The 13,668-nt window shown below is 49.0% G+C and overlaps 1 pseudogene across 1 annotated transcript; it reads right to left on the reverse strand.

The window, feature by feature from the left end:
• Window positions 1–10,265: 10,265 nt before the first annotated feature.
• LOC309523266 (H(+)/Cl(-) exchange transporter 5-like) lies at window positions 10,266–13,024 on the reverse strand (annotated as a pseudogene). The gene is made up of 4 exons: window positions 12,848–13,024; window positions 12,361–12,678; window positions 10,690–11,071; window positions 10,266–10,486 (listed from the first exon to the last, which is right to left on the reverse strand). The product of its transcript is annotated as a H(+)/Cl(-) exchange transporter 5-like (transcript).
• Between the last annotated feature and the right edge of the window lie 644 nt (window positions 13,025–13,668).

Below are 13,668 nucleotides of genomic sequence, written 5' to 3' on the forward strand. Positions count from 1 at the left end.
AATTTAAGAACTATCTTAAGAAACATTGTAAAATTAATGAGTGTTAAAATGATGCGGCTTTAGAAATTAAGTGGATTACAGCTGTAAAGATTAAGTTAAAAGAAAAGAAAGGTTAATAATTAGATAAAATTAAGGGTGAGGATTTGCTGAACTAAATATTTGAAATTGGAATGCAGAAAGGGGAGGTATGAGGAGGTCGGTGAAGTAAGTTTTAAGAAAAGGATTTGAAATTATACTTGTTTTTTCTTGTTTGTGTTTGTTTGTATTGTTGTGTTTGATTATATAATTTGTGAAACTTTAATAAATATCTTATATAAAAAAAGACACAAACAGTCGCTTGTCGTTGCATAAGTGGTGCGTTGCGCCCAAATCCACCACGAAGAAAGATCTAGACGTCTTCTGGACCTTTGCAACCTTTGGAGTGAAGCGTGAGACCATTGCCTTGTGCTGCGTTGTCCTGGACACCGGACATTTGCCTTTGCCTTTTCCACGCGATGAGCTTTCGCTGCGCTGCTCTGTCTTGGCACCTGGGAAATCTGCATTCCCTCTTCATATGGCCTAGACCAGGGGTCTGCAACCCGCGGCTCCAGAGCCGCATGTGGCTCTTTTACACCTTTGCCGCGGCTCCGGGGCGGATACTAGCGAGGGGAGGAGGCGCATTGTGCGCCCCGACACTCCGCACTGTGGCGGGCGCTGTACTGGCTGTGACGTCGCATGGGGGCGGTGCGTGCGTTAGTCCCGACATCGCCTTCCCACCCGCTGTCAGATCGCGGCTCTGGAGATATATTTGTTTTAAATATCGCAATGGTTTTGCGGCTCCCAGGTTTTTTTTCCTTCGGAAACGGGTCCAAGTGGCTCTTTTTGTCTTAAAGGTTGCAGACCCCTGGCCTAGACGTCCACACGAGTAGCATTTCACTGCCTTCAAAGCTTTGGCGCCATCTGGTGGTTCCACTGCATTCTGGGATGACGTCTGTGAAGACTCCCCCTAACCCATGCAGCTAGCACCTCGCCTGTCCGCTTCATTCAGAATCACGGCAGTAACATGTGCTACTGTGATCTGAGCAGTTGGCTGAACAGCAATCTGAGTGGCAACGGACTCCCAACTTGAACCCAAAGAATGTAGTATCATGAAGGAATACACAGCCTCTGGAAAGGTGAGTCCTCTCTGTTGCAGCTCGTGTCTCAGATTCTGCATCTCCATCAGATGAGCACGCACATCTGCACCTTCAGCAAGAGCCATATCATGCAGCTTGGCATAGTAGAACAAAGAAGCACCAGCTTCTGTCCTCAAATGAGCATCTCTCAAAGTGTCCCAAATCTCTCTGGCTGAGGCCTTATCACACAAGAGACAAAGCTCTTCTGGGGAGTCTATCAATGTAAGAGTTCCCCTTGCTTTGGAATCCTTAGCTGCCCATTCATCTGTTATTGAAGCTGGGTGTGTGTGTGTGTGTCTGTAATAACATTAAACAGACCCTCTTTTCGCAGAAGAGCCTCTGCGTACAGTACCCAGTTCGCGTAATTCTTCTTATTGAGCTTAGGAATCCCACAAGCATCAGCCAGCCTTGCATTGGCCATCTCTGCTGCTTTAAACAAGCTGTGTCTGTGTTTACTGCAGCTTCATTCCAAAAGCACTTTTAAAAGCACTTTTTTCCCCAAGCCTCTGCCGAGCAGACGGCTTAAAAGTTCAAAGTCCAGCCTTGAAGCCATTAATTAGGAGTTGGCAGGCTGCCCGGAGCATGAGCACATACCTCTCATCAATCTTCTTGACGCGCAGAGCAGATAACGTCCGATCCGTTCCTCTGTTCCTCTGCTGGCATTCCGATTCCGTTTATTTGGGCCCGGAACCAAAAATGTGAGATTTTGACCAGCTTCGGCCCATCTGAAGCTGATACAGGCTCGTCTTATCTTGAGCCCAAGCAGAGTAGTCCACACAGCAGAAGGATAAGCAGTATGTGCCACATTCTTAACTTTATTTCCACTCTATGCTGAGAGAATACAAACATGCATCTTGCCTCTGTGAGAGCAGAGAAGCAACTCGTCTCGGAAACAAAGAACACCGAGAGAACAGTGAAAAACAGGAAACCAGTGTACGTCACATCCAGTCTCCCATTTCCCGTGGGAACCCAACAGTAACTCTGACTGTGGAATGTAAACAATTGTCTTGTGACAAGCATTTTGCTGCACAGTGAAGGACGCAGAAACCAACACCTGCTGCCCACCCTGCACCCATCCCTGCTGCCAGACCTGCACACATCCCTGCTGCCCGCCCTGCCCCCAACCCTGACGCCCGCCCTGCACCCATCTCTGCTGCCCGCCCCGCCCCATCCCTGCCACCCTCCCTGCAGCCATCCCTGCCCAATCAGGGAAGCACCAAGCACCCTCCCCACCACCCTGCCCCCATCTGTGCCGCCCATGCCACACCCATCCCTCCCCCCCACCCTGCACCCATCCCTGCCCAATCAAGGGAAGCATCAAGGACCCTCCCACCCACCCTGCCCCCATCTCTGCCACCCACGCCACAACCATCACTCCCCCCACCCTGCACGAATCCCTGCCGCTCACCCTGCACCCATCCCTACCACCCCCACCCCCATCCCTGCACCCATCCCTACCAGCCACCCTGTACCCATCCCTGCCGCCCGTCCTGTACCCATCCCTGCCGCCCGCCCTGCACCCATCTCTGCCACCCACCCTGCACCCATCCCTGCTGCCCACCCTGCACCCATCCCTAACGCCCGCCCCATCCCTCACCCCCCATCCTGTACCCATCCCTGCCGCCCACCCTGCAACGCTCTGGATGTAATTTATCTTGAAATTTGTCAAAGCTTCTCTCTTTGAATTTTGAAATTTGAATTTTGGCCTTTTGCAAGATTTACATGGGTAGAGTTATATCTAATCTATATCTATATTGTGTTTTTGCTAAGAGTTAATAAATAATAATCGGGGTTTTTTTAGGGGGGAGAGAGGGCTGATTGTTTTTCTTCTATTATGATGATTTTTGCATATTCTTGTTATTGGTTTCAGAACTCACAGGGTTAAAGAGCTCTGTGGTGACGTCTCTTCCCTGAGGCGTGTTTAGAAACTCTTTGGGAGTGGTTTGACTCTGAGAGTTTCAGTCTGATTTCGCTTTTGCGAAGAGAGGATGCAAGATGGGTGAGCTTTCACCAGGTTGAAGTTATGCTGTTAAACGTCATGATTAAAGGCTAAAAAGATAAGGAACGACTGTGTGTCTGGATTTATTGCCCACATGCTGCAACTGCTTCACCGCTGTGTTTACTCTGCTAACGGCAAGAGGCAGAGGCCGGAAGGACTTTTGTATCGGACTGACAGGCAGCAGAGCTGCGCAGGGAAACGTGCCAGGCTCCATGTTTGTTTTCCTTGGCACTCAAGGCACTATTGGCCTCTCCGTTTGCCAATAGGTTATGGGCAGTTTGCCAACGCTTTGAAGCATTGCAGGAACGTCCCACATGTGGGGGATGCCAGCAGGAAAGTTGCTGGGCCAGCCGGAGCTATCTTTGAAGCTGGAAGGAGCTCGCTGGGGAGAAGCAGTCTGCCTGAGCCGATCTGCCGGAGGCCGGAGGAAGCTGATGCTGTCATGAGTAAGCTTACCCCGGGGGAGGAGGAGATGGCTCAGTCCCAGGAACATGGCTTTGAGCTTAAGCTGCCATGTGAAAAGTTAACAATCCAGACGTGGCTGGAGTGGAGTTATTTAGCAGAGTTGTCCCTAGTTGGAGCCAATCTCTGGGAATTGGTGGAACCGATGTCTACGTCAGCTGGGGCTGTTGCAAGCCAACGTGAAGCTGAGGAGCGTGTGATGGCGTTTTTGGCTGAGAATGTAAGTGCTGAGTTAAGGCCTGTAGTTCTGGATGCAAGGAACCCGGAGGTCGCTTGGCTAGCTCTCCAGGAAGTGTGCAACACTGGGGGCGGAAGCAAGGGCCGGGAGATGGCTGCATCAGAACAGGAGAGGCAAGAGGGCGCTTACCACCTTCATGGAAGCCGGTGCACAGCTGGGAAAGGCTGTGGGACTCCAGAGGGGGACGAAGGGACTATTGCTACTGCTGCTGTTGCTGCCAGTTTTGCAGAGTATAAAAGCTGCGTGGGTGATGCAAGGTGTCTGCGTGAGGAGCTTGGAGAGAGGCAAGCTGCTGGGGCCCCTTTACCTACCACTGGGGGTGCAGGAAAGCGTCCTGGGAGCCCTGTGAGCAGTGGGGGGGGGCGGTGAGCAGTAAAAGCACAGACAAGCCTCTTTTTCCAAAGGCTGCCAAGAGTTGTTTGCGTCGTAAGTCGAAGCCTGGGAAACAGGACACTGCTAGATGCGTCAAGGTCAGCCATCTGCTGCAGAGGGAGATAAGGCCTGCAGAGTTGTCTGGGAACTCTGAGATAAGTCCAGTCTTCGGAGCAACGCAGGATGTTGCGGTTTCGGACGCTGCCAAGGACAGAGGCAGCGGGACGTTTGTTGCTGCCATGGCAACTTTGAAGAACAATACCAGCAGGGACACAGCTGTGAAGTGGGTGTTGGATTCAGGAGCGAGTCATCACCTTATAGCGCCATCTGCTGGGGAGCTGCGGAATTGCAGGGCTGTTTCAAGTGGGACTACTGTTACATTAGCTGACGGGACAAAACGGAAAGTTTCTAATGCTGCAAATGTATATATTCCTTTTTTGCAGGCGCAGCTGGAGATCTACGTTGTGCCGGGGATGCATTGTTGTCTGTTATCTGTACCTGCTTTGGCGAAACAGGGCTACAAAATCTTTTTTGAAAATAACACCTGTTCTATTTCCAGAGGGGGGAAGCTGCTTATCGACGTGGAGGGCAAGGACAATCTCTTTGTTCTGGAGACACCTCTGGAGGGTGGGGGGAATGCAGGAAAAGCACAGGCGCAGTGTGCTAGTGTTCCCAGCCATGATGCATGCAGCAAGGTTCAAAGGTGCAGGTTTCCCGGGGTAAAGAGGGTAACCACAAAACCTTTTGAGTTGGTTCACACAGACCTTACAGGACCCATGAAGTGTGAGAGTCTGGGTGGGGCCAGGTATCTGCTAACGATGGCAGATGATTTTTCTCAGAATTTATGGTGTTTCTCTCTCAGGTCACAGAGGGAGGCGGCGCAACTGATCCAGGGTTGGGTTACGGAGGTGGAACTAAGGTTCTCCACCAAGGTGCAGGAGTTCAGGAGCGACCGTGGGTCACAGTTCACTGGGTCTGCTCTGAAGGAGTTCTTCAAGGAAAAGGGAATTCGTCACCAGGTGACGGATGCAAAGTCTCCTCAAGAGAGAGGCTTGGCAGAGCACAGGAGTGAAGCACTGGCTGGAGTTGTCAGGGTTTTACTGTGTGACTCTGGGCTGCCTCAGAGCTTTTGGAGTGAGGCTTGGAAATTTGCCAGCTTTGTTTTTAACAGGTCCTACAATCACGATGTAGGTGACACACCGTATTTTCTGTTGCACAAGCGAAAGCCACAGGTGCATTTCTTTCGTTCGTTTGGGTCTAGGGCCTCAGTGCCGATACCAACAGCGCAACGGAAGGAGGGTGGTCCTAGGTGTCAGGACATGATCTTCTGTGGGTATGATCCTGCAACAAATGGGTGGAAGTTTGCATACCCAGAGGGTGATCAGACCAAGCTGCTGGTCAGCAAGCATGCTGAGTTCTTTGAGCAGGGTGGTTGGTCACGACCTAAGGGTGGTCCTGATTTTCTCTCAGAATGCTTGTCCGATTCTGAGGGGGAGGAAAGGGAGGAAGAAAGGGAGGAAGGAGAGGCAGAGGCGGAGCCTGTTGCTGAAGACCAGGTTGCTGATGATGGTCAAGCACAGGGGTGGGTTTCTCCACAGGTAAAGAGAGAACCCAAAAGTGAGCCTTCATCTCCTGTTAGCCAAGTGCAGGAGGCCCGAAGACGCAGCAAGTCAGAGGGGGAGTCCTCTGTGCTGGGAGACACACTTGCTGACCCCAGTGGGTCAGGAGGAGCGCCCGAGGTTGTGCTCCGACGGTCAACTCGGACCACAAAGGGGGTTCCACCTGAGAGGTTTCAGGTCACCAGTGCGTGGGTTGGTTTCGCACAGTGTGATTCTGGGAGTGTGGAAGGGATTCAACAATTGCCTGGGATAGATGCCAGTGGGAGGCAAAAGGCAATGGGAGGTGAGTTGAACTCAAAGAGGTCTGTAAATAGGGGTTCACAGTTTCCCTCAGGGTTCGAGACGAGAGGGGGTGTTATTGGTTTCAGAACTCACAGGGTTAAAGAGCTCTGTGGTGACGTCTCTTCCCTGAGGCGTGGTTAGAAACTCTTTGGGAGTGGTTTGACTCTGAGAGTTTCAGTCTGGTTTCGCTTTTGCGAAGAGAGGATGCAAGATGGGTGAGCTTTCACCAGGTTGAAGTTATGCTGTTAAACGTCATGATTAAAGGCTAAAAAGATAAGGAACGACTGTGTGTCTGGATTTATTGCCCACATGCTGCAACTGCTTCACCGCTGTGTTTACTCTGCTAACGGCAAGAGGCAGAGGCCGGAAGGACTTTTGTATCGGACTGACAGGCAGCAGAGCTGCGCAGGGAAACATGCCAGGCTCCATGTTTGTTTTCCTTGGCACTCAAGGCACTATTGGCCTCTCCGTTTGCCAATAATTCTCTATTTGCATATTCTGTTTTTGCATATTCAATGTTTTACATATTGTGATTTTTATACCAGCAGGGATTGGGCGGTCTAGCAATAAATGGAAATGGAATCTTCTTCTGTGTCCTGCTCTGTCGGGTGAAGACAAACCAGAGCATGTGCAGAGGGTGGCCAATCAGGAAGCCATCCCTAGCTCCTCCATTTTTTCGGAGGTGGGGCCTCCATGGGGTTGCTCTGGGCAACGGCACTCTCCATCCCCAGGAGAGCGGCAGTTCAGAGGGGTCTATCGTGGGATCATAGAATGGGCAGGGTGTAATTAACAAATTTAAGAATGAATCATAATAAGGTAAATATAATCATCATAGAATTTCATAATGATTTTAATATAATTATTACAAAATTTAATAACAAATCATAATGATATTAATAAGTATTTTAATATACTCCTTGCAAAAGTTAATAAAAAGGTGAATATAATCTTCATAAGGGTTATAATCTTCACAGGAGAGGCGCTGCGCAGAGAGGGAGAAGGTGCAGCGCCCTTTCAGCGAAGCGGGGGGAGGAACAGAAGGGGCTCCGTTCCTCCTCCCACTTCGCTGAAGGGGCGCTGCGCAGCTCTTCCACTCTGCGCAGTGCCAGTTGCTCCATAAGACACAATCACATTTCCTCTTACTTTTTAGGAGGAAAAAAGTGTGTCTAATGGAGCGAAAAATACGGTATTTTAAAAAAATGATAAGGGTATAAATAATAAAATCATTATTATTGTTAATATTATTATTATGATTACCTACTCCGATGGAAATCCTGCCCGTCCATGAGGCCAAACTTAGATTCACAAAATGTTTATGGGTATGCATCCCCCCAGAAAAAGCACTGATTATTATTATTTATTTTATTAAGTTGGAAGGTCACTTGTGAGGACAGAAGCAGCAGTAATAGCAGGTGGGAGAAGCCGGTGGTGCCATATTGGAAGAGGGAAGGTGCCCTTTTGGCAGCAGGCAAAGGAAGTGAGGGCGGAAGCGAAGGCTTTCAAGGGTTGAAGGCACATCTGCCATCTTTGACATTGGCACTGGCGCCATTTTTGAAGCTGAAGCAAAGGTGCCATTTATGATGAGCAGCAAAAGATGAGGGAATTTTCAGGAGAAGTGGGCAGAAGAGGCACCGGTGCCATTTTGGAAGAGGGCAAAGGCGCCATATTATGAATATGGATGAAGAGAGAAAGCGATCAAGATCTATTTCCAGTTTATTTCCTTTATTCCTTCCCGGAATCTCGCTTCCAAATGCTGTATCTAATAAAGTCTGTTCTTCGAGAGAGAAAGCAAAATCTCCGCCAAATTTCCATAGTGCAATTTTACAGAAAAAGAAAGAAAGAAAACATGATTATCATTAGATCAATCTGGATTTTCCGTAAGCAAAACAAGAAGTCTTGGCTAGAGGTTCGTGTAGGAGACTGCACTCGCACTCGCACCCAGCTCCCGAATCTGGCTTCAGTTGAAAAGGATGGAATCTGGATCCTGATTGGACAGTTGTGCAATGTGTTTCTAAACATCCTTTTTGGTAATCATTGCCAGGAGTTTCCTGGAAAAGAAAAGAAAAGAAAAGTCAAAGACAGAATTACAAGCCTGGTAGATGAAGGGAACGCAGTGGATGTAGCCTACCTTGATTTCAGCAAGGCATTTGACAAGGTGCCCCATGATATTCTTGTAAAGAAGCTGGTAAAATGCGGTCTTGACTATGCTACCACTCAGTGGATTTGTAACTGGCTGACTGCCCGAACCCAAAGGGTGCTCATCAATGGTTCCTCTTCATCCTGGAGAAGAGTGACTAGTGGGGTGCCACAGGGTTCTGTCTTGGGCCCGGTCTTATTCAACATCTTTATCAACGACTTGGATGATGGACTCAAGGGCATCGTGATCAAATTTGCAGATGACACCAAACTAGGAGGGGTGGCTAACACCCCAGAGGACAGGATCACACTTCAAAACGACCTTGACAGATTAGAGAACTGGGCCAAAACAAACAAGATGAATTTTAACAGGGAGAAATGTAAAGTATTGCACTTGGGCAAAAAAAATGAGAGGCACAAATACAAGATGGGTGACACCTGGCTTGAGAGCAGTACATGTGAAAAGGATCTAGGAGTCTTGGTTGACCACAAACTTGACATGAGCCAACAGTGTGACGCGGCAGCTAAAAAAGCCAATGCAATTCTGGGCTGCATCAATAGGAGTATAGCATCTAGATCAAGGGAAGTAATAGTGCCACTGTATTCTGCTCTGGTCAGACCACACCTGGAGTACTGTGTCCAGTTCTGGGCACCACAATTCAAGAAGGACACTGACAAACTGGAACGCGTCCAGAGGAGGGCAACCAAAATGGTCAAAGGCCTGGAAACGATGCCTTATGAGGAACGGCTAAGGGAGCTGGGCATGTTTAGCCTGGAGAAGAGGAGGTTAAGGGGTGATATGATAGCCATGTTCAAATATATAAAAGGATGTCACATAGAGGAGGGAGAAAGGTTGTTTTCTGCTGCTCCAGAGAAGCGGACACGGAGCAATGGATCCAAACTACAAGAAAGAAGATTCCACCTAAACATTCGGAAGAACTTCCTGACAGTAAGAGCTGTTCGACAGTGGAATTTGCTGCCAAGGAGTGTGGTGGAGTCTCCTACTTTGGAGGTCTTTAAGCAGAGGCTTGACAACCATATGTCAGGAGTGCTCTGATGGTGTTTCCTGCTTGGCAGGGGGTTGGACTCGATGGCCCTTGTGGTCTCTTCCAACTCTATGATTCTATGATTCTATGATTCTAATTTGGAAGACCATGGCGGCATAATTCTCACACTCAGCTCTTTCGCCAAGGCTCCTGATCTGGGGTCAGGGTGGGTGAAAACTGTGCTTTTAATTGACTCGATTTAAATCCAATCCACCCTGGTCTGGAAATTTAGGATTCCAAAAAGGAAACCTTCCTCTGCTTGTCCATATTGTACCCAGCACCCACTTCTCTTGCACCTGGCACCTCTCACACCCAGCACCTGAGTGTCTGGCCCACGGCACCTCTCAGGCCCAGCATACTCGTGTCTCGCACCTAGCACCTGGTTGTCTCGCACCTGGCCCCTGTGTCTCACACCCAGCACTTCTCACACACCTGGCACCCACGTGTCTCACACTTGGCACCTCTCACACCCAGCACCCATGTGCCTCGCACCTGGAACCCACATGTCTCGCACCCGGGAACCCTAACCCTATCTCACACATGGCACTTCTCCAACCTGGCACCCGCTTGTCTCGCACGTGGCACCCCTCACACCCAGCACCCACCTGTCTCACACCTAGCGTCTACACTCGGCACCCATGTGTCTCACACCTGTGTGTCTTGCACCCTGCACCCCTCACACCCGGCACCTGCCTATCTCACACTTGGCATCTCTCACACCCAGCACTTGTGTGTCTTGCACCCGCCACCTCTCATACCCTGCATCCACCTGTCTCACACCTAGTGTCCGCACTTGGCACCTGTGTCTCGCACCAGGCACCTCTCACACCCAGCTCTCGCATGTCTTGCACCTGGCACCCATGTCTATCGCACCCGGCACTTCTCAAACCCAGCACCTGCATGTCTTGCACCCGACACCTCTTGAACCCACCGCCCATCCGCCTCGCACCCAGCACCTCATCCATTCTGCGTCACCAGGCACTGTCGGAGGCCCAGCTTCTGGAAGATGTCCACCATGATCTCCATGGGTGTGTGGTCGGTGACAGTGAAGGGACTGAGGTAGAGGATGGGGCGGAGATTCAGGATGGGCGGCAAGTTTGGGGGCAGCGCAGGCGAGTGATTGGAGAAGGAGACCAGTGAGGAGGTCACGATCCCCTCTTGGGTCTGGCGGGCATTTTCTGGAGGGGGGGGAGAGAGAGGAGGATTAGTTTGGGTGCAAAACTCAGTCGATTGAAATCCCCCCTTTTTACAGAAAGGTTTAGCCTTGCTGGCATTTCAATCAATTTCAATGGGGATTTGAAGCTGGATCTTGACCAGAAATCGAGGAAAATGCCGGCGATGCTGAACCTGTGCATAAAAGTGGATTTCTCGAACCCCTCACCAACAGAGATGAGCAGGTCCCTCCTCAGCACAAAGCCCACCAGGCGCTTCGATTCCCGGGAGAGCACCACTGGGTACCCGCTGTAGCCGGTGGCGCCCAGCACCCCCTCTACATCTCCCAGGGTCATGGCACCCTGCGGCAGGGTGGTCAGTGGTGGGGGCCCATGGCGTCGCCGGCCAGGGTCTTATGTGCGAATTCCTCCTTGGCCTTGAGGAAGGGGTAGCTGTTGAGGTCGATGTGGGAGTCGTAGATGCCCAGGAGCCCGGCTGCAGCATCGGTCACCCACTTGCTGGTCACAGCATGAAGGGGACGATGTACTCTAGGCCGCCAGTCAGCTCAAACATGATGACCACCAGGGAGATGGTCATGCGGGTGACGCGGCCTGGATGGGGAGAGAAGAACCGGCAATGATGTAAACTCAATATTAAAAATGAAATCAAAATTCTAAAATGGAAATTGAAATAAAAAATTTAAAATTTGAACTGGGTTTTTAAAAAAGATAAATTGGTTTTTTTTTAAATGTAAATTGGGTTTTGTTAAAATGTAAATTGGGTTTTTTCCTGGATTTAAATTGGATTTCGAGGATTTAAATTGGATTCTTTTTATTTACGTAAATGGGATTTTTTAAAATTTAAATGGGTTTTTAAAAATTTTTATGGGATTTTTTAAAATTTAAATCAGCTTTTTGATTTAAATCTGATATTTCTAATCAGGTCAGGTTTTTTTTATTTAAATCTGATTTTTTTGATTTATTTAAATTGTTTCCCCCCCAATTTTAATTGGATTTTTAAACCCAATCAGATTTTTAAATTTAAATTAAATTCTTTTATTTAAATCAGATTTTTTTTTCTTTAAATCGGATTTTTTTTTATTTAAATAAGGGAGAAAGCGGGAATGTCAGGGCTGGAAGCTGCTCTCTTCACCAGAAACCATGGCAGACTGCTGACGGTTTTATAGTCTTTATTTACAACTATATACAGAAGGCATGATGATTAATCCATCAATCCGAGTCACTCACTTCAGATATAGCTAATGGCTTCTTCTTCCTCCTCCAGCACCTAAAGTGTGGGAGCCCCACCTCTGACCCTTTCTTTTGTCCTCGCAATGTAAATTTCCCTCCCCCATCCGATTCAGAGGTTAACCCTTGTGGTGCCTGTAAGTCAGCCTGTTCACCCCCCACCTCTTCCTGGGTCTCGAGTTGACGCTGCCCCACTGGGGTCTTCTCCCTCCTCTTCCGCATACACATATTCCTCTTCTGCTCCTGTCTCTAAGCGCCCATGCTTAGCTATGTATGGGGACTCGGAGCGTCCTGGCTCTGCCCTGACAGGGAGGTTTCAGCAGCATGGGAAATGTAGCGCCCAGCTGTACCCCCCACAAGGTGGGTGCCAGGGGAGCAGGAGGGAAACATAGTGCCCAGCTGTACCCACTACCAGCCACCAGAATCGAGGTTTAGGGGAGGACGATGTTCATGGCACCACCCAGGCATGCACAGCGGTATGTTTGCCCTTCACAGTATCAGCACAATATTAGTGCAATATGAGCACAATCAGCGCAATCAATGTAATATTTGTGCAATATTAGCAAAATCTGTGCATTATCAGCGCAATAGCAATGCAATCAGAACAATATGAGCACAATCAGTGCCAAACCAGTGCAATCTTGGTGCTATACCTGCCCAGCCTGCTCTCACCTTCACCCCGAAGGTGAAGACGGTGACAACGCCTTTGAGAGCCAGAGCCAGCTGCCACATGGTGTGGTGCACCCCGGGGCCGGGCAGCCGGTCAGGCCCCCCGCCCCCCCGGGGGTGCCGTTGCTGATGTAGTCGCAGAGCTGCGAGGTGTTGAGGTGCCCGCAGTCGTTTAAGAGCTCCGAGATGAGTTTGCTGGTGCTCATGCACGTGTACTGGTTGGGGAAGGCCAAAACGGCTGTGGCCGCCGTCACCACCATGACCTCAGCCACCGGGTAGCGGCCCAGCCAGGTGGATTTGTGCTGCCTGCAGGGAAGAAATCCAGGAGAATTAAATTAATTTTTTCCATAAATTTAAATGGAATTTTCAATTAAATTTTCCAGGATTTACATTGCATGTTCACTCAAGAAGAGACATGCAATGGCACACAGAAAAAGTGACATTATAGTTTTTAATTCTGGGGTTTCCCACGCACCGGCACCAGGCGATGTTGGCACGGATGAAGGCGGTGCTCCAGAGCCCGCCGAAGACACCCATCAGGACGAAGGGCACAAGTTCGAGGAGGTGCCAGGGGGCGTGGAACTCAGCATAGAAGAGGACCAGGCAGCTGTCGCCAAAGGGGTTGATTATTATGAACCCCCGCCACATTTTTAGTTGAAAAGATGCCGGTGATTTAAATTCCCATTCGGATTTTGAGAGCAGGAGGGAACGGAATCCCCGCAGCTAGAAATCTAGGGATCCATTTTTCTAGTATATTTCAAGTATAAGAGTTATGATTATTCATTTTATTAATATTAATATTAATAATTACTTATTTCATTTCTATAATTATTTATACTATGCATAACCATTTTTTATTTATTATGTTCATACTGTTGACAATCATGCTATTTATAATAATTATTCAGATTTCAGGAGTAGGAGGGGATGAAATCCCCGCAGCCAGAAATCTAGCACGTGAGAAGTTGCACCAAAATTGGCTTGAACACACACACACACACACACACACACACACACACACACACACACGTATATATGACTTAGAGAAAATGTGGTTTAGACTGGATTTTAATCATTGGAAGTAAATCAATAAAGTTGGCCTTACCTCGGGGATCCCCGACCTGCAGGCATAGGGTGCGAAACCTCAAACGAGAAGCACGGCCAGGAACAAGAAAAGTAGTGCCCAGGTGGCGTAGATGAAGTAGTTGAGGCTGTAGGCAAGGGCGCCCTAAAATGGGGGGGGTGGTGGGGTCAAAATCAACAATTTTCTTCAAAAATAAAATCAGATGCCA

This window comes from Podarcis vaucheri (assembly GCF_965113315.1).
Source record: "Podarcis vaucheri genome assembly, chromosome: W".
NCBI classification, from domain to species: Eukaryota; Metazoa; Chordata; class Lepidosauria; order Squamata; family Lacertidae; genus Podarcis; species Podarcis vaucheri.